Source organism: Argiope bruennichi, chromosome 9, assembly GCF_947563725.1.
Source record: "Argiope bruennichi chromosome 9, qqArgBrue1.1, whole genome shotgun sequence".
Taxonomy (NCBI): domain Eukaryota; kingdom Metazoa; phylum Arthropoda; class Arachnida; order Araneae; family Araneidae; genus Argiope; species Argiope bruennichi.
Genome location: NC_079159.1, coordinates 67,178,152 through 67,200,179, shown reverse-complemented (window position 1 = coordinate 67,200,179; position 22,028 = coordinate 67,178,152). Strand labels below are relative to the sequence as shown.

The window sequence follows — 22,028 nt, the reverse complement described above, 5'->3', positions numbered from 1 at the left end:
TATATTTAACTAATATCTATTGCCACAACATATTAATATACCATCCATTTAGCCGAATATATTAATATACCATCCATCCACCGAAATAATAAGGCTTATATTTTTATTCCTTCGGCTTTAAACGATTCGAACTTCTAATGAGATTTATTAGAATTACATATTTCAACTACAACTTGACATAAATGAGTTATTAATTAAATAACGCAAGAGATAATTCAATTGAGAATGTTTATGAAATTTTCAGTAATACGCCTTTAGGTAAACAGCATATTCAATTATATGTAATTAAAACCCCAACGCGGCCAATTACTATTGTAGAACTGTCCTTCGGTAAACCAATTATTCAAAATACATCAAATATGCCACCGACAAGCAGTAATCGTTTCAGAGTGAATAGGTAAGGTGTATGGGAAGTAAAGTTTGATATATTTATTTTCTCGTATATGGAAAAGGAGTATCAAAATCGTCACAAAAATTGAGGAGAAATGTGCTGGAGACATTTTCACTGGTTGGAATTATGTTTTTCTTTGAGCATGTCACTCAAAAAAGAAGCACATGAATTTTACAAATTTGGTATATGGGTATTATGATTTTTTTTTTTAAATAAAAACTTTAGTAAATTTTTTAAAAAGAATATGTCCTATAGGTACGATAGTTGACATTTATCTCTCTGAATCCGAAACACACATTTTTATCATAGGGTACGTCTGTAGACTAGATAAATCAGAAATGCTTTTAGTTAGAATAGATCAAATTTGATTATATATGTTGCTGTTGTTTCTTATGGCACTTGCCATGGACAAGCCCGCTGTTATCGAAGACAGCGATTTTAAGCCGGTGGGGAAGCTGTCAAAATTTGAGTCAAATCCAACTACGGGTTGACTGTTTGTCCGTACTTTCAGAAATAAGTAAACGCGATTATTTAAAAAAACCAAAGGCAAATATTTCAAAATTGATGTGGAAATATGTGACAACAAGCGTAGTTTGTATCAAATTATTTTCCCGATCGGTTGAGAAAAGCATATCGAATACAAATTCGATTTTTTGATACCATAAATGCATGCAAGGGGTTAATCGCCAAATAACTTGAGAAGGCTGACACGATAGTTTCAGTAAAAGAACTAAATTCGCGTCAAAAAATATTTCTTAACTATTGTTCGCCAATACCATGTAAGGCGTTCTCTGGCCTGACAGGTTCGTTACAGAGTATGCGAGAAAGTTTTAGGGATACCACCTCCACTGACAGTGTAGATCATACTGCGTTTTTCTTAGCTCACTCAGTAGGATCTATTCTGTTTTCATTCTTTTATGATGCATATGCCATTATGCTTAAAATTATATCATCCCTGTTATTTAATATTAAGCTATTCCCTAACTCCGTAAAACGTTTAATTTAGAGGCCTCATCCAACCCTAACGAAACTAAATGAGAAATAAAAAAAATTAAAAAACGCATATACGAATGCGTACATATATAAAAAAATAGTTATCATATTTCTCGTACAGAAAGGCCGAAAAACCCATTTAAAAATAAAAACCAAACAAGCCTCAAAGCGAAAGGGGAAAAAAAGCAAGCGACTTTAGTCACAATTACAACCATCCGCTAAGAACTTAACGGAAACCCCTGATTCATAACAAGAAAAAAAAGAGAAAGCGAGGAAGAAAATATTAAAGAAAAACTTCAAGGGGCTGCCCTGCAAGAAGAGAGGCATCGTCTTACATCGGCTGAGGCCTTATCTAAAAGGACAATTAGCAAGGGCCAAGGAAGAACCCGCTCGCTGTAATGGGCCCTGATTGCGGCCCGAAACCCGATTCCGTTTTTATCAGGACTGGGGACATCAAGAGCTGGAGCGTTCTCTAGAAGATAAATGGTGACGCTACTGGAATTTTGCCTCAGTGGAGAAATGGAAAAAGATAGTGAGGTTTTGTGGTTTTGTTTACATTTGGTGGGCGTTATCGAAGGGATCGTGCCTATGTGGGGCACCTAGACCGATTACTGACTTTTGTAATATCACTAATGTTTAAGTGGATCTTGAACATGGGTGGTCACCGGGAGATATGGTGTTCTTCAGCGCTGGGGACACCGGTTTGTTGTGTTCAGGTTCTTTGAAGATAATATGTAACTGATTTACGTGAAGTACTAGCCAATGTTGAGTGGATTTTGTTTACTGAAAATTATTTTTAATTTCGGAATCGATTTTGATGGAAAAATTAAATATTTCAAGCACTGAAACCTGAAACCTTTTGTTTGAAAATGTCAGAAGTAGTAAGAAAAAGACAGGCCCTTGTCAGCAAAAGTGTTCTCTTCCTTGACTTTATCGTGCACTTACAGATACCTTCTGTGTTTAGTTTGCATAGGTGCCGTAAAGAAATTCAACTATGTATTTCACATATATCTTTTCTGTCACTAGTTGATTCCAAAATCGATACACAGCTAACAATCTTGGCGCCGATATACGAAATGTTTTTAAAATCTCGTTTGCTTTTTTTGGGAGATATTTGAGTGTTTTTAAAAAACAAATAGCTGAGTTTTGACGAATTTAGTTCAAATTTAAAAGTATTTGCAAGTTTAGAGACGAAACCATATAACCAAATTTCGCTCAACAACTTGTTACATTGAGAAATCTACAGCTTTTGCCTAAAGTTCTTATACCTAATTTCATCTACCTAGCCATAAGCATTCTTGAGTTTTTATAGTTATATCGAATTGGGTGAAGTCTAACACGTGTAAATTCATCAATATATTGAGAATGAATACCGGCGAATACAATACTCTCACAATATATGCAATACTTTGACGAATACAATACTCTCACAATATATGCAATACTTTGACGAATATAATACTCTCGCAATATATCCAATACTTTGACGAATATAATACTCTCACAATATATGCAATACTTTGACGAATACAATACTCTCACAATATATGCAATACTTTGACGAATACAATACTTTCTTTTTTGTGTATTTTGAATTCCAGAGAGTAAAAAGAAAAAACATTCTCTAAGGTAAAGTAAATGAGTAATTCGCCATTAAACTTTTAACTTAAAGGTAATTATATTTAGGGCTTTAAAATGATGTCATTTTGGAAATTCTGCTCATCATTTCTATAAATGTGTTTTTCCTTGTCATCAGCGAAATTCTCTAAAGCTTGCTGAATCACTACAAGCGCCATGGCGCCGTACTGAATTAATTCACTTTTTGTACATCAGCAGTTATGCGTGAGTCGTCAGTTCCAATTTTATAATCCTCAAATTCTTGATGATCAAAGCGAAAAAATGTAACAGTACAGAAGTCTAGCTTGAAAAATACTTTTGTTCACTTTTTATCTAGTCTGGATATTGTGTATAACACCAAAGCATAAAAAAATATAGCTTTAAAAATAATTCATATTGTTGAGCAGCATTATGAATTATTTATGATAAGAATACCACAGAGGGATAGCGATTCTAAATCCAAATTCTATAAAATGTAACATGATTTCAAGACATTCTGAATATTAATGTGATATACATATATAAATGCTAACAATACTAATGCTATATATTAATGTCATATATACATATATTTTAAAAGTTGACATTAGCAAAGCAAGCATTTACGCTTTGCATTGAAATTATGTATGCAAGATATTTATTCTATTGGTTTTTTCAACATCTTTCAAAAACATTCGCTTAATTTAGGTTTATAAAGAGGTAAAAAGGTGAATCCTATTTTTGAAACATAATGAATTAATAATTTTTTAGACAATTGAAAGCTTAGCATAAAATCTAAGCATTTTGTTGTAAACAATAACTTTTAATTCAAAGATTTAAATATCAGAATCTGAAATGTGTGTATTCAGAAATTTTGGAGATTATTAAAATGGTTCATAAAATGTAAATAATTTTAATAAGTTTAGATATTATGTAAATATGGGAAATTTCTTCAACATAAACTTTGAGAAGCGTTTACAGTTTCAGGAAATCCGCATTTATTATTATTATTATTATTTATTATCAATTGATATTGCTATTTTGCAATCTTCAAAAACATCAAGGCAATCAGTGCGTCACGATGTCATCTAATTTGTCATAGAATCATGCATGTAATTAATTACTGATTGATATTATTGTCTTAAAACTAAATTCAAAAAAAGGATAAATTTTAAAGCCAGGAATTCAAGAACACCAGAAGGCCATTTCGATATTAAAAAAATAGTCTTGTTTGTAATTTTTTAATCCACTCTTAAAGACAGTATATTTCCAAAAATAAATATAAATCGCCATATTTTGTAATTACAAAATTGAATCATTATCTTGAATCAGACGGTTAGCAAATTAAATTTGAATCTTGCATTTTACATCCCAGAATGTCATATCTGCATTTGTATTTATTACTAATACTAAATTCATATTTATAATGTCAGATACATATTATTTATTAGAAAACCATGAAAATTGATTTAGGAATGATTTTTCGTGCATTTCGTTAGATTTAATTATCGAGTAGATTTAAAAATGCTATGTTTCAAAAGTACTGCTATGTTTAAACAGTAACTACACAGTGAAAAATACAAAACTTTTTCACAAAAATAGGAAGCCGCTGATATATGATAGATTGAAAATGATATTGACCAGAAATAATTTTAAAAAAAAAAATTAATCTTATCTGGGTTACATTATTTAATCACTAAATGGTCCTGAAATCTATCATGGTTTGAATTAATGAATAAGCTCCATTCATTTTTTATTAATTTTCTAATCTAAATATAAATTCAGTAAAGCTAAATAAGCACATAAATACATAATAAAAAATATTAAATAACCATGCCTAGTTTTGGTTTTTAACTTTAAAATTTTGATTTCCACTAAAACTTTTTATCTTGCTATAAAAAAAATTGAGGGAGTCGACATAATAAGATAGTAAAATATTACTGATACTTTTAAATATAAATTTTTAAAAGCTAACAGATTCATTGTTTTCAGCAGAATAGGAAATATTCATTGTTTTGAAAATAACTGCTAAATAACACACAGTTAAATTAAGTCAGAATTAAAAAAATACTTAAAATTTAAGAAATCGGATTAAATAAAATTTAAAAATCTGCGTTATTATTCAAGTATTTTTTGTAATTGAAGTTAACAGTGCACAAAAACATTGTTTATTCTTTAGAGAAAATCTTAATTTCCATTTAATAGAAGGCGCAAAACAATAATATAAAAGATTTAAAACAGGTCAGGTAGAAATATAAATAGTCAATCAGTGTTTGACAGTCCACAATCTGACCAAGAAAAATACAGAAATCTCGAACTTCAAAGGCAAAAAACATAGAAGAAAAACAAATAATCAGAACTGAAACTGGAACTATTTACTGAACTAACAGGGTAAAGTTTTTCGACAACGAGCTAGCAACTTAGGTGATAAGTTCAAATGCTGCCCAATAGATGTCGCTCTCCTCCCACAACACAGAAAAGCCTTCAATCATTTAAACAGAACTCGGCTATATCAACCCTATTGGAACTAAAAGAAGTAAACTAAGCAAATAAAATAGAATAAAATTGCTCGTGAAAAGTTCTTGATGGCCATGTTACACGTCGATTTCTCAAATATCAGGCGATTTTTTTTAATATATTTTTTTTCTTTTTCCTCTTCCATCCGTTTTCCGCCGACGATAAAAAAGGTAAAAAAAGAGGTGACGATTAACTGTTTGAACTTTTCGACCCCTTCTTTGATTTTCATCTTTTCGTTCTTCACCTGATGCTCTTTCAATTTTCGCTTTTTTTTTTTTTTTTTTTTTTAATCGTTTGCTGTTCCTTCTGCTTCTTCGTTTTCATTTCTTCTTTTACGGATCCCATTTTCTAGGTCTTATTCTCGACTTTTATTGGACAGGGATTTTTCCTAGAGAGTGACAATTTATCCCTAGCAAGCAAAAGTTGGGGACTTTTTTTTGTTTTGAAAAAGGGTAATTTATTAAAATAGAACTACCTGTATTTATTTACACTGTGAGAAGTCAAACAGAAGAAATAAATGAATTGCTAAAATGCAATCATTAATATTTTTTTAAATAAAAATATTTTTTAAAATTAACTAAAACATTCATTTTTTTATTCGATTATTCATAGAACATTTTCGGGATTAAATTTAAAAAAAACTAATACTTAATGATATATAAAATTGGCTGAATGTTTTTTTTTTTTTTTTACATAATTGCTTTGCAGCTAAATCAATTTTTGCAGATAATTTTTTATGGCTAAATGGTTTTTTACATAACATTACAGGTAAATAATTTTTTTAGCTTCTTTTTTATGCAGCAAGTTTTTAGAAAATTTCAAGATAGGAATTATGCAAATTAGGACTTGAGAAATAATAAGAATTAAACCAAACATTACAGATTTTGCTGCGAAATGCATATATCCATAAGAAAAAAGCTTTAGTCGCTTCAGTCCAAAATAAACACAATTGATTTTTTATATTATTATTCATAAACATGCAATAAATTGTTTTTAATTTTGATGCATAAAGTCGCTTTCAATAAAATTTATTAAAGAACAATTTATAATTCTGTAGGGAAGAAGCGAAATTATCTTTCTGTCTTTGGAAAAATAATTTAATTGGGGTTCTAATATTTAGTTTGAATTAAAATAAAATGATGCCTCATATTTTTATCTAATGTACATTATATAAATTTTTTACAGGATATGCTGGCTACATAAGGCATTAAAGAAATGTCAACACACAGTGTTGGGATCAAAGGACAAATGATTAAATTATAGAATATTATAAATGAATGAATTTAAAATAAAAGAACAATGAATTTAAAGTAATGAAGAAATTTAAAGTAAAGTAACATATTGTAAATGAACATTCAATTGTATAAATATAGAGATTCTCAGCATTTTTATTTAAAAAATAGCAGCTAAAAATGTTCAGTCAGTTTAAACAAAAGAAAATGTTTAGCTGCAACGTTTTATAATGGAGATGATTTTATGCGAGTAATTTCGAATTAAAATAACATTCATGTGAAATGAATTTAGAATAAAATAATTGTACTCAAAAACTATTGCTTTGTTTTTATAAGAATTAGAACTCAAGTATCATATTTGTTACTCGAGTAGTATATAAAGTATCATATTTGATACTCGAGTAGTATATAAAGTATCATATTTCATACTTGAGTATTATATAAAGTATCATATTTCATACTCGAGTATTATATAAAGCATCATATTTGATTCTCGAGTATTATATAAAGTATCATATTTGATTCTCGAGTATTATATAAAATATCATATTTGATTCTCGAGTATTATATAAAGTATCATATTTGATTCTTGAGTGAGTATTATATAAAGTATCATATTTGATTCTCGAGTATTATATAAAGTATCATATTTGATTCTCGAGTATTATATAAAGTATCATATTTGATAGAGTAAATAAACATTTTTTATAAGTTAATCTTCATTGATTTTAAACACTTAGTACAGAATAAAGCAAAAGTTGCATGTCAATTATTTGAAACGGTTTCGCCGGCGGCCAAGTTCTAGTATTACACATAAATGGCGATTGATAAGATTTCACGATTTTATTAAATAATAAATCGGCTATTGCTGAAATATAGGGAAATATATTTAATTAATTTTAAATTGGCATCATCAATATAATACTATTATCAAATGTTTTGCAAATCTGATTCTTTAATTGAATGTAGAGCATTGAATGTAGAGAATATGGCTTGCACAAATGAAATAATAAAGAAACTATCTCTACTTTAAAGGACCTGGATCACCCGGCCGCCGCGATTTATAATTTCGGGTTATATGGCCGACGCATTGTAGTCATAATTATGAATTGAACATACAACAATAACACCATTAGTGTGCCATCCAGAATAACCGATGATGAGGTATAAAAAAAAACTACCAAGTTTATAAATTATCATATTTATAAGAAAACCGTAACAAAGGTAATGAAAAAGAGATTCATTAAAAACATTCTTGATAAATGAAATAGAAGAAAAAAAGAGATCAGATTTATTGAAAAATTAAGAAAATGAAGTAGAAGAAAGAAGCAATCAATTTTAAAGAAAAATATTACAAATGAAGAAAATTAGAAGAAATTATATGTACGTAGAAAAAACAAAAAAAAATAAAAAAAAATATTATATTACAAAAAACCGTGCATGAAAAATGTGTCTATCAACTACAAATGTAGAAGAGAGGGGAGGTAATTTATGAAAAAATAAAAACAAACAAAAAAAAGTAAATAATTAATTAAAACTCATACATCTAAAAGTTTTCTATAAACTAAGTTACCAAACGCATCGCTTATTTTGAATTTCATAATTCAAAAATCCTTATTGTGAATGAAACCCAAACTTATAATTAACCATCTTTTCTCAATATAAGATTAAGATATTCAAAAATTATAAGGAAATATAAGTTCATTGACACAGAAATCATTAGATTCAGAAGCAACTTCCTGCATCAGGCGTAGCATTTTATAGCTATCTCCCGGCTGCGCGAAGCGATAGCAAATAGAGAAACGCTACTGTTGTTACTTCAGACGTTCAACCGCTGCTGAATCCCATTTAGATAGTGATATGATAATTAAGAGTATTTTTTTTTCTTTAAATTAATTGCTCCTTATTTCCAAACTAAAGCCCTCATTGCATTTTATTTGAATAAGAGTATTAGGACATCGCATTCGAAGAATGAATGAATAAAGAACAGAATGAAGGAAAAAAAGTCACGAAAGGTACCCTGAATGAATGAGCAATGTTCGGGAAAAAAATACGTAAGAACTGTGGTTAAAAGTTAATTTAGTTATGTTAGAAAAAAATACATTCTTTGGATGAAGCAATGCTTAAAAATATTTAAAATCAAACACCTTGCCTAGAAAAATTCGCATTTGATACGACTCATTTTTGTAGCAATTTTTTTTAATTGAAGAATATTTCGCATCATAATTTCTTAATGATAGAAAGTTGGAGCATTTTAGATATGAATTTGCGATAATATAAATTTGAGATAATTATGAAATTAAATATTTTTTTTTATTGAAGAAGTTTGCTCAGGTTTCAAGTCGAATTTCTAGCCCAGAGAATATGAAATATTGAAATAAGTATGGAATACTTATTATTGAATTTTTTTTCATTGTACAATACAGAAATTGAATCTTAATTATTTCAAACAATTTTATACGACACGACACGATTTTAATTAATAGGATAAATAATGAATAATAAAGATAGAAGTAGGAAAAAAAGATAAATAATGAATCATTATAAAGAAAATAATAAATTTCAAGATTATAATGGCTGATGTAATAGCACTGAATATATATAAAAAAAAAATTAAAAATTGTTACAGATTTTAGATAAAAAAAAAAAAAAGGCCTCTAGTACAGTTATTAAAAAGCTCGCATTCTTGAAATATTTAAAAAAAATAGTTATAATAAATGCGCGGAAAACAGTTCTATGAATCAAATTTAAAAATTAAGAAGATTTAAAAAAATTCTAATAAAGAGCAAAATCATAATTATTTTTTTTTTAATTTGAACTATCTTATAATAGAATTTTACAAAAACTATACAGCTTTAGTCACTACAAATGGTTTTAATCCACTAACAGAATCCAACAATTACAACAAAAAACGTCGTTTCAATCAATCATTAAAAAAAAAAATAATAAGATTCTGAGATCTAAACAAAAAAAGGATAGGCTTAATTTTAGCTAATGTTACATCCTTATAAAGTAGTAAAAAAATTCATCTAGTAAAAATTAAGCTTCATCTAGAAAAAAATTCAAGGATAAGCTTAATTGTAGGTAATATTACATCTTCATAAAAGTAGAAGGAAATCCATTGGTTTAAAAATATTTTGAAAGAGATTTACTCTTTTATCTAATAGAAAAAAAAATCGCAGTTCAGTCTATTTATAACTACTCAACATATTCATTTAAAAGTAACATGCAATTTTAATAAAAAACTCGAACCATCGTGCAAAATTAATAATTATTTCCGAAAACTCGTTTTAAATTACTGAATTAAGCACTGAATAGAAAACTTTCAAGCTGCATCTATCATGTTATCATATATTGTCGTTACAATCAAAATTTTTTTCTTAAGTATTAGCTTCATGGTTTTTGTGGACTCGGATTTAAGAACCCGAAAATTTTAATCTTTCTCAGCATTTATAAAACAGCAACTAACAAAAGGCGGATATTATTTCGATGAATTTAATTTTGTACGTGAAAAATTTAGAATATCTATAAGAAGCTTAGTAAAACAAATAGATAGACTTTCATTCTATAACGAATATTTTATTGAAAAAATTTTTTTTTCGTTTATAACGTAAATCGTTTAATTTACCACCGTTATAACATAAATTATTGACATAATTTTTAATTATCTCTTTCAATAATTATTAGAGCAAACATACTATATTTAAAGTCGGGCAAACCTAAATACACTTATCTGATTAAAACTCACCGAAACTTCCAAAAATGCCAAAAAAAAAAATAATCTAGATATAGCCACACATTTATATATCAAACGACCGAATCAAATCATTCAATTAGCGAAACAAAATGTCACGAAACCTTAAAAATACCATTTATTCAATTTTAAAATTATAATTCGTGCTATAACACATATTTCCGATTTAATTTACGCTTTATAACCAAAAAATTAACTTTCCTGGGTTTTTAAAGAAAGAATGATTTAATATAAATAAATTTATGAAATTATATGAGATCAAAGTTTGTTCCATTAATCTAAGATGTATTTAACGCATTTTCAGATTAATATTTCTTATAACAAGTTTATTCAGTCAGTATAAACTAAAACAAAAGCGCAAAGTATATTTATATTAGTATTATCGTTAAATATGCATTTCTTTATTAATATCAAGTGAATTTCGCATAAAGTTTTTTGTCTATAATGGTTAAGTAAATCAATCAATAAATTTTATTCTGCAATAGTTAAATAAATCAATAAATTCTCTTCTGCAATGATTAAGTAAATAAATAAAATTGTTCTTTATTATGCAATTCTTAATCGTACCAAGGAAAAAGAACTAGCATGAGTTTTGTATTTCGAAATTCGAAATTTTAACTTCATTTAAAGTAGATGAATTCTTAAAATCTATGGAATCGTCATCACTCATTCCATATGTTTATATGATATATCCTATACTATATACTTTCCTGTATTACTTAACATTCTATTCGGTGTCCCGCAATCTCATCAAAATTAAATTTGTAAAAATAGGACCTTTTATATTTATTGTTCAAACTAATTTCAACAAAATCATACTAATGACAAATGCCTGTAGAAAACTGTAATGCTCTTTGAATGACATGAAGTCAAGAAGTAAACATCATTATAATAAATAAATTCTAATAAAGTCTAACCATGTTGAAATAATTTAAGAATTTCACCAATAAAAAGTTTTTAGTTTATTTAGATTAATGCCTTATTATAAAATTATATTAAGGTTGCTTAAGAGCAAACTTCTTAATTTCGAATCTTGGTAAAATAAGACGGACGACAATCTTCGTGAAACTTTCCTGCTACCCAAAAGAGAGACATTTGAAGTAGGGAAATTCAACGACAATTCTGGCCGCAAAGACGACGGCCTTCGGCAGAAGCGAATCTTGAATCGGTCGTTCGATGAAGAGGCTAAAGACTGCCAATAAAGTATAAAAGATACTTCAGATGTGAAAAAATCTCGAAAAATTAAAGGTGTAATACATGTGAACACTCAATTATAATTTAAAGTGAGTACGTAGGTAAGCACACGCGACTGCAATGGCAAAGCACATACGAATTATAGATGCCTCTTACGGCTGCTGGTAAATTTTATCAGATCTTAAGTATACTTCCATTTCACAAAATAGATGCTGATAGTGCTATATGATTAATAGTAAAAAATCGAAGTAACTTACTAACAAATAGATTATTAGTACAAACGAAGTTTTCTTCAATATATATTAGTAATTTTCTCTGGAAAATATCAATACACTTATATCAAAATGTCATATGCATTTAATTAGCAGATAAAACTCAAATTACAAAATATCATGTGTCGCTAGGGGTTCAATAAATAAGTATGTCTCTGTTATTCGTTGTAAATGTGGCTTTTTACTTATAACAATTTGATATAACATCGATGATATTCAAAACTGTTAACCAATTAACTGTTTTTGACGAGTATACTCGTCATGGAAGAAGTACAACATTTTGTGGTAGGACGAGTTTATTCGTCAGGAGTAATAAGCAGTGACAATTTGCAGTTTGAATTCCAATTTTAATAAAAACTTAAACATATTTGTAAATTTCAAAAATTTTAAAAATATTTTGAGGCCAAGTCGAAATCAAAGGAACAAAGAAGATTATTAATAATAATTATAAAAAAAACCCCGCATATAATATGAATCGTTTTTCTTAAATATATCGCTGTGTGTTATTAGTTATCGCAGAAGCAATTAATCAACCATAAATTGTTTTAGACTATTCAATAAGTGGCGCGCCTGGTAATAAAACACAGGATGAGGGTCCTTTTGAATACTTTTTACATCTTTTCAAGAGGAGGCATTTTTTTTATGGCTCGTGTGCAGGGTTCCTCTAAAATTTTCATCCAAAGGGAGCTGTGGACTACCTGCCAATATATTTCCCTGTGCATTTTTGCATATATTTTATTTTCTGGTCAGGGATTCGTTTACAAAAATATGGGACTGTAATGTTGCGTTGTACCATGCCTTGCTCAATACCATTCTCTAATAGCAAATTAAAACAATAAATTAATTTTTTATGTTTCTTTTCGTTCATATGCAAAAACAAACAAACATGTATGTTAGTTTAATAAAGAAATGTGATTATTGAAATAAAAAAAAATAAAAGTCATTTCATTACAACATAGTTTCATATTACACATACTGTGTTTGACGCGTATACTCGCCATCGCTAAATTTTTCAGACACAAACATATACGCATTTTCCGAAGAGATCGTACTAGTTCAACTTGACATAACAACACAATGCATAACTTTTCCCGTAGCTCAAATTTCCGTAAATATGTGTGCTTTGCTCACAGCTCAACAGCTCACATTTGTTGCATCAAAATCTTGTATTTCGTGTAAATGCAACTTTTGATATACAACGATAACAATAATAACAACGTAACTTTTAACGATAACAATAATAACGATACAACGATAACTTTTGATATATATCGATGATATTAAAAACGATGAAATTTGACATAAAAACACTACGGATAGTTTAATGCGCAGTGTTTAGCTAAAGTTTTCATTGAATGTATGTATATGTTTTGCATAAAGCTCAAATACATATATTTGGCAAGAAGAAATAATATTTAATACACGTGCCATTCCTGAACTAACTCTAATCAAATACGATAAACATAAAAAGTGTCATTTGACTTGCAGCTTTACGACGAAGATACGCTTCCAAGATACTACATCCCTATCTTTCAACGCTCCCCAACTCGAAGGCATCATCGAGTCATAATCTGATTCTTTGACGTATAAAATATTTTTATTAGCGGAGCATACAATCTTCTTGTTACGGCTGGGAAGTTTTCGCTTTCGCCAACGAATGATGCAGTATTTCGGCTGAACCCGCTTTACTCGCTCCTTAACTCCTTTTTTAATGACTTTTCTTCCTATCTTTGCCTCGGATCATTTTTCTTTCGGTTTATTTTTTTAATGGACGGAAAAAGGATCTTATGTAATTAAAATCTCATTAAAACGGCCTCAGATGCATGTTATTAAATTATGAGATAAAATAACAATTTACCTGCAAAAATTTGCTTAAATTACATATTAATAACGGCGTAAAGGTACCGGCGTGATTTTAGGAAGCATAATGCCGTTAATTACGTTCTAAAAATTAATTGGTTTGAGAGAAGGTTTACAATAAAAATAATTGTTGTTCTTGGTACGAAATGGGAGAATTGTGGGTATAAATTTTTAATCTGATGTTAAAATAATTGGAACTTCCGTAGAAATGGATTTTTGGAGGAAATAAAACGAAATTTGTTAAACCTAATATTTCAGAGAATGGCTGTAATGGTTTTAGAAATAAAATGACAATGCAGTGGTTGGCAATAATGTATTTAAATTTAAATTAGATTCGAAAACAATAATAATTTGCGATGACAAACTAATAGAAAATAAATAGTTAAAATAAAAATAATTTATAAGCTAATCCTTTGGGGGTCTATACAACGAAAAATTCATGCTTAGGTATTTGCTGTTAAAATATTATGTGTAAAATTATCGTAAATTATAGTTATTTTTAGTTGTAGTAATGCACTTTTATATAAAAAAATTCTAATATTTTAGTAAATGGCTATTATTTTAAAAATAAGATTTCGATGTAATAATCGACAGTAACTTTTCCAAACGTTATGTGTAAAGTCATCGTAAATTATAGTTATTTTTAGTTGTAGTGATACACTTTTATAAAAAAAAATTCTGATATTTTAGTAAATGGCTATTATTTTAAAAATAAAATTTCGATGTAATAATCGACAGTAACTTTTCCAAACTTTAATGAGATCAGAGTATAATAATGTTCGTTGAAGAATAATTAAATCTGTTCTGAATAATATATAATTACAAAAAATATATACTACTATACTTTATATATCATACAACTGAGACATTAAGCACATAAGAGCAAGAAGTTCTTTTAATTAAAGGCTACATCGAAACTTTTTAACTTAAACGCTATAATAAAAATAGTAAATCATATAATGAATCTAAAATGATATTAATTGAAACAATTATATTGGGATTGCATTATTAAAAAATTATTAAAATTAGTTCTGAATTCATATTCAAGATCAGAAAATACTTCTTATAAATTGGAATAAAAGAACAAAATTTGCTTAAAAATAATCATTTATGGAAGAAAAACCTAACAAAAAATGCTATTTATTATAACTGATATAAGAACGTCAACTGTAAAAATTTTATAAATTAAATGACGACCAAAGTTGTAGTTTTAATTTTTTTTTAGCTAGACTAGTTTCCAAATCTATTATATAAATTATACACCGAAAAATACATCGGATCGTTCGAGAAGTTTTAAATAATTATAATAAATGTTGGGCAAATTGTATGAGAGAATTTCGTGTAAATTTGTTACTGATATTTATATGATTACTTTATGTATTTTATTATCTAATAAATTAATAAGTGGAAAAGTTGAACTCAAGTAGAGATTATAATTAATAATACAATAACGATTTAAAAACAAATAAATAAAATTTATAGTATCACTTTAAAGATTTTTCGCAAAAATAATTCACTGAATTAATAAATAGCTAGATCCAACTGCTAGATCCAAGTAACGAAAATCAATGCATCTTATCTGTATTATATTTTTTGTTGTTTTTTGTATAGGTAGAACAGATAGAATACGGTACGTTTACTTTATTTTTGCGTTTAGCGTACAAAATATATTATATTTATTCTTTTCCAGTTGTGAAACGTTTCAAGCGCCTTGAAGAGATAATCGTTGGATATGCTGTTCGCTTGTTTTGAAGGAAAATAATTTCATTAATGGAGATAAAAAAAGAATAACATTTTAATATGCAAATAGGAAACAATTTTTCGTTCACAACTATCTTGCCATTGTTCTTATCAGAAATGGAATATTTGCAATTTATATTTGGATATTCGAATGCGTTTTCGACACTTTTTCAAAAAAGGTGGGAAAATGATAATTAGTTTTTAGACGATTAAGAAATTTTCAAACCTGAATTATAGTAAATATTTAATTAAGTAGTCTGCTTTTGTCACTTTTCTATGCTGAATTTATATTAGATAAAAGCATAAAATGCATTATAGATAGAAAAAGAAACATTTTTTGCATGATATGTATATGATTCTAGAAGTCATATTCATTTTGCAAACGATATGACAAAGCTCAATAGATTTTTTTTAATAATCACTTACATTTACTTCATAACAATCATTTGCATGTTGAATATTTCAAAATTTCATGAAAAAAAAATCATTGAATTATGTACCTCATCAGTAAACGCGAAATGTCATAAAATGATCGTTTAAATTTCGCTTATTTATCTTAAAATGTGATTTGATTGAATAGTATTTTTAAAGCAATTTTGCAATTATAAATTTTTCAACTTTAGAAAGTGAGTTACTAGGAAGCTAAACTGAATCCAAATTTTAATTCTATGCTAAATTTAATTTTTTTAATCCTATGCTAAATTAATTTTTTTTTCAAATTAAATAATTGGAACCGAGAATTTTAGGGTTTTTAATTTCACACTGGTATTTTAAGAGTATATTTTATCTAAAAAATTTCAAATATTATGTTAGTTTTGTATTGAATTAAAGGTTATAAAATTAGCTTTTACGAGAAGTAAACTATATAATAGTTATCTTAAACATCAAGAAATATTTTTATATATTGATGATTCAATTATATAAGATTTATTTATAACAATCTATTACATGTAGGAATAAAATTTTAATTAATATTATGTTGCGCCTTTTTAAAGAAATATTCAGTAGTATGTTTAAAAATCAAATATTCGGTTGACTTTGAAAAAAAGAATATTTTTAGTTTTTTATTTGCAAATGCGAAAGGTATCGTAACAACTAATACAGATTATTGTAAATATTTTTAAAAATTAAGAATTATTGCTTAAAAATTAAATGCTACTTTAAAAAAAATTAAATGATTAAAAATTTAATGCTAATGATAGCACACTGACAAAAGTTTGTAGTTTTCATACAACATTAAAGAAATGAAGATTGTTGAGGTAAATTCTCGAATCTTATAATAATTATATAAAAATCAGTAAAATTTCTTCAAATTAAAAAATTTTCAAAGTTGAAAAATTTTAAATAGTTCCAAGGCTTTCTGAAAAATTTATATTTCTAAATTGTGAAACGTATTTATGCAATTTTTCTTTTTATTAACGCATGAAGCATCGACAAAAAATTATTATTTTTTATGTGAAATAATAATCGTCTCACTGAAAATTACTACGTTTCTATTTTTGTTTTACACAATTTTTGATTGGTAAACTCTTACCGAAATAAAAACATTGGAAAAAAATTGAAATTTTAGATGATATAAATTAGAAGCGCATATTTCAAAAAATTAAGGACAATCTTTTTCCTTTATATGTCGAATTCGGTGTTATTTTTAAGAGCAAAATTTGATTTAATCAAATAAAAAATATACTTTATAAATAAGTCACAGATTTTTTTAAGTTGTTAATTTGTCGCATTTAAAAATCTATCGATTTAACTGCGTGCGGTATTGTACAATTAATCATTTCAAGAATTTATATCATTTCATCAGAGAAACGAATCATTTCAATAAATTTCAGTAGAAATATCTATACATATATTCTGAAAATAAAATGATGATGCTTTAAAAATCTTATGGCATAATCGCAACTAAAATTTTTTATACATTTTCCATTAATTGGGTTAAAAAAATGAATTGTAGAATTCCCAATTCTAAAAATAATAACTATTGTCTACTTTCAATCTATCTTATAAAAATCAGCGTAATTTTTTAAAAATGTTATTCTCTTATAGATTATACTATTTTCCAAATCAATCAGTTTGCGGGGTTTTTTTTCATTATTTAAATTAAATTTTTAAGGGTTGGAATTTTTTTTCCTTAATAGATTTGGTGTTAAAAACACGGAATCGGCGATCACTTTCATTTTACTTTCAGCAACAGGTTAAAATCACCTAAAAAATCGTTGTTGAAAGGAATTTTTTAAAAATGTAATAACGAGAAATTTTTTCCATTTACCTACATAATTTTAACTATTACAGTTGAAAAACTTATTTTAGGAAGTAATATTCCTTTTTATTGAGATAGCAAAAAATTAAAATAATAACCTTATTTTTTGAAAAAAAAATTATTTTATTATTATCGATCATTTGTATATTAGTTACATCATATTTGTCGAAAATTTAAACGAAATACGCAAGTGAATGGAATTGAAAAAATCATCGTTTTCAACTTTAACCTAATTTGTTTGACCAGATTTATGTACAATAAAAAAAAAATGAATAAACTTACTCACATCACATTGCTGGCTGGAAAAAAGCACTACCAGAAAAACGCAGTTATAATCGAATCAATCCATGTTCCGAACCATACATTCATTAATTCAGCACAAATTAAATCCAGTTTATAATAAAAACTATCATCTTGAAGAAAAAACTTATCACATTTTATAACACTTCATGAGCAGTCATAGAGTCATCCAAAATTTCAGATTAATTTATCACCTGGCGTTCGAAAATAATAATAATAAAAAAAGAGAACTTTTTTCCCCTTATTGAAATAGATCAATCCGTCGGCGAATCAAAGCGCATGGACCTCTCTTTTTCCCCGGTGTTAAGACAAGCAGGAGGCGTACCACTCTCCTCCGCCAAACGAACTCCCCGTAATACTGAACAACTGAATACGGGGAAGATTTCGTTCTGGATCCATAGCTTGCGGTTGCAACATTGAATCTCTAGGAGTGCGCCAAGTTGTGCGTTTGGCGAATGCCAAAACAGCCAGAACGATCGCCAGCCAGGGTTTCGTATTTTCGGGCCCGCAATTTATCGTTCTGCTCTGTGCGTAAGGGCACGTTTCTGGGAGCTATGGGGAGTTGTGAACAAATTTAAGCGGTGACTTGGCTATATTTCTGTCAAATAATTACGTTTTGGGATGAAATGTTTGGGTTTTCTAGAATAGTGGTCTTTCTTCTTATTTTTGGGGCTAGTTTTTTACTAAAGTGTATATTTAGTAACTTTTCTTTTTTTTAAAGATACATTTATTTAAGGTGAAAATAAACTGAGAGTTTTGTACAGTGTATAAGGCTGATACTTAGTATCCAAAAAAAATAACATAAAATAAGATTAGGAGAAACAAAGAAATGACTAAATGTAAAAAATGCAATTATCATAGAAATTCTTCTTAAAAAATCTCTTTAATTAAATATTTACATAAATTTAGCTATAAATAGAGACAAAAGCATACTCTGAGTTTTTTTAGCTAGTCCTCATGATATAATAAAGCATAATGTTGAAAAATATTTAAACTAGAATTATTTTATGGCCGATATTGAAAAAGCATTTCTGTATTATTGAAACAAATCACCATATTTTGGAAAATCGGGATATAAAGTTCAAAATTTTCAACTGCATTTCATTACAGATCTCCTTTACAAGGAGAGTATTATAATCATAAAGAAAAGAGAAAAAAAATGGACTGTTATATTTTGAGGAATCTCCATGTTTCAGACCACTTAGTCCGGAAAACATAATTCTGGATTTATGTCTATCTACTAGTGAACGCAATAACAACAACAACAACAAAATACATTAAGCTAGAGAAATGAAATTTGGCGTGTGACTCAACAGTAAATTTGTACATTTCTATCGAAAATTTGAAGAAATTTGTGGGAGGGAATTTTGTTTATTTATTCGTATGTATATAAACAATATAATTAAAAAATTCAACGATCTATATAAATGAAATCTGATATGTAGATTTATAATGAGAAACATTGATGCGTTAAATTTTGGATCAAATCTTTCGAAGGGGTGACTATTTGTTAGTTTGTATATTTGAGTGCATGTAAAGATAATAATTAAAAAACGAAGCAACGTAGATACATAATTAATTCGATATGTGGTCATTTTGTATTTAAAATTTATAGATGAAAAAAGGAAAATGTTCAAAATGCATACTCATTTCTCTTCATTATATTGCGAAGAGTTGCTATAGCCTAGTACTGATTAGGTATCGGCTTCGGCTTCAGGTTCGAAACCCGATTACGTTAAACATCCGCCTTCAATGTGTCATGATGGATGCTAAATTTGACGCAATGGGTCGAACATATCAGCTCGCTGGCGTGTTGCGGAGGTATGGAAGGGGATGCCAGCCCAGTTGCCATCTTCGTCATCAAATGGGGTTTGAAAGTACGAGATCTATTCTAAAACAGTCAAAACGGGATGTGGATATAATAAACTAATTCATTATATTACGAAGTATAAAATTTGTCTTATTACATCACTTCACACGGAAATCAGAGAACACTCACGTTCTCATACTATCTTGACCTTGGAGGATTTATGGCCTTTCTTAGAACACCACACCACCCCCGCAATAAATCAGAGGAAAAAAAGCAAAGAAGGTGTAGATTGTTTAAGAATATGAGAAAATAGAGAGGGAAGAACACCCCTGTTAGGTTAGTACCTAGATTATAACTTATTAATAACCTTGATTATGACAGTTTCTTTTGTGATGAAATATGCTGGTTATGACAGTTTCTTTTGCGAATACATGCCTCAAACCTTCCACTTTCGATGAGATTTGCGTCTCTCTGTGTGTCTGCGAGAGCTAAAAATCATTATTTTCATTGGAGTTAACTTCCATTCGATTTTATATTGATATTTGCATTTGTTTCTTGAATTTATTTGAAAAACATTCAAATAAAACAGTTAAAAATAATTAAAAATTGTCCTATTTTATGTAACAAGTATCTCAATTTTATTTCAGATGATTTAAAAAAACAAAGCGTGATTTTTTCCCTAAGACTGTGTAATACTTAAGTCAATTAAAATTCAAAATTCAATAAATTAAAAAGTATATATTTTTTGGGGGGAATTTCTAATATATTTTTTTATCGTTTAATTTAAAGACTGAAGGAGATAGATAAACCGTATGATTTTGAAAGAAGCCAGAATAAACCTTGAAGAGAGGGATAGGTGTGCGAATAAGGGAATTATGTTCCATTGCACCTAATATTAGCATTTTAATCTGCTTCATGCATCGTTGTGAATGTAAAAACGGTTTTTATGACTATTTAGTGAGAAATAGTGAATTTATGACCGTAGCATTATCGTTGCAAATTTACTGCTTCTTCCTATAAAGCAATTTTGAATGGGGAAAATAACGAATTAAAAATTTGTAAATAAAAAAAAACATCTTGTAATCCTCGTATAACTCTACTGTAGTAATACTAATACTGTATACTGCAGATGAGATAGAAAGAATTAATTAAAGATTTTGCAAGATCCGTGTCTCTTTATTCAGATATAATCTGCGTAATTTGAAGGTTATAGGAGAGAACTAACATTCTTTTCACGATATGATTTTTTTTGTACATAAATATTATTTAATGCTATTTAATTACGAATTTTTATGTTCCAATAATTTTTTTTTTCTGCGAAAACAATTTCGTAATTAGTTCAGAAGCATCTTCTTTTTTTTTTTGCATTGAAGAAAAAGCAAAATTTCATTATTTTTGTAATATTGTCAGAGGTGTTTTATAGAATCATTAGCGGATAATTATACAGTAGATACACAAAGTTTTATATCGTTTCCTTTGTGCAATAAGCAGAAATTTTGTACCGGATTAAGTTTTATAAAACTCTTCAGGCAGTATAAATTTCGCCTGCCAATCAACTTTCGAAAAGTACTTCATATTTTTTATTTCAACAGTTTTTTATTGCGAAAATTGAGAAAAACTGAAATAAAATATTTTCTTTTTTGAATCATCATCATGAGAGTTAGTTTTAAGTATTACATTTATTATTATTAAAGATTAAGCTAAAAAATTAAATCAATCAAAATAGAAATATGACAAAACATTTATATCACAATCCAAATACTTTAGTTTGAATTCACTGACACCTTTGAATTCTGATTGCGAACCAACTACAAAAAAACATCTATGCTATATAGATCATCCAGCTTAAAAAACCCCCAAACAATTAAAAAAAATTCAAAATATTTTAATTGCAGGAACAGAAGAAGTATTTTAGAAGTGAATTTTAAAGAATATATAATTGTTTATTAACATTCAAATTTCAGATGTTATTCTTAATTTTTCTGTATAAAAACACAGTATATTTTTAATCGTTATTTTTGCATGCAATTGGTATAAGTGGAAATAGATGCCAATAAAACAGAGTTTCCATTAATCGAACTTCCATTTAACGAATTTTCTGTTTAA

General features: G+C 27.8%; 1 protein-coding gene across 2 annotated transcripts in view; it reads right to left on the bottom strand.

Moving 5' to 3' along the window:
- The window catches only part of LOC129983848 (discoidin domain-containing receptor 2-like), a 289,666-nt gene extending 271,207 nt beyond the window's left edge, over positions 1-18,459 (bottom strand). The window contains exon 1 of one of the 2 annotated variants that reach the window (XM_056093508.1): positions 18,095-18,459. The gene's annotated coding sequence lies outside the window, so the exon portion shown is untranslated. The remainder of the gene's footprint in view (positions 1-18,094) is intronic. The other variant, XM_056093507.1, reaches the window with a different exon arrangement.
- Between the last annotated feature and the right edge of the window lie 3,569 nt (positions 18,460-22,028).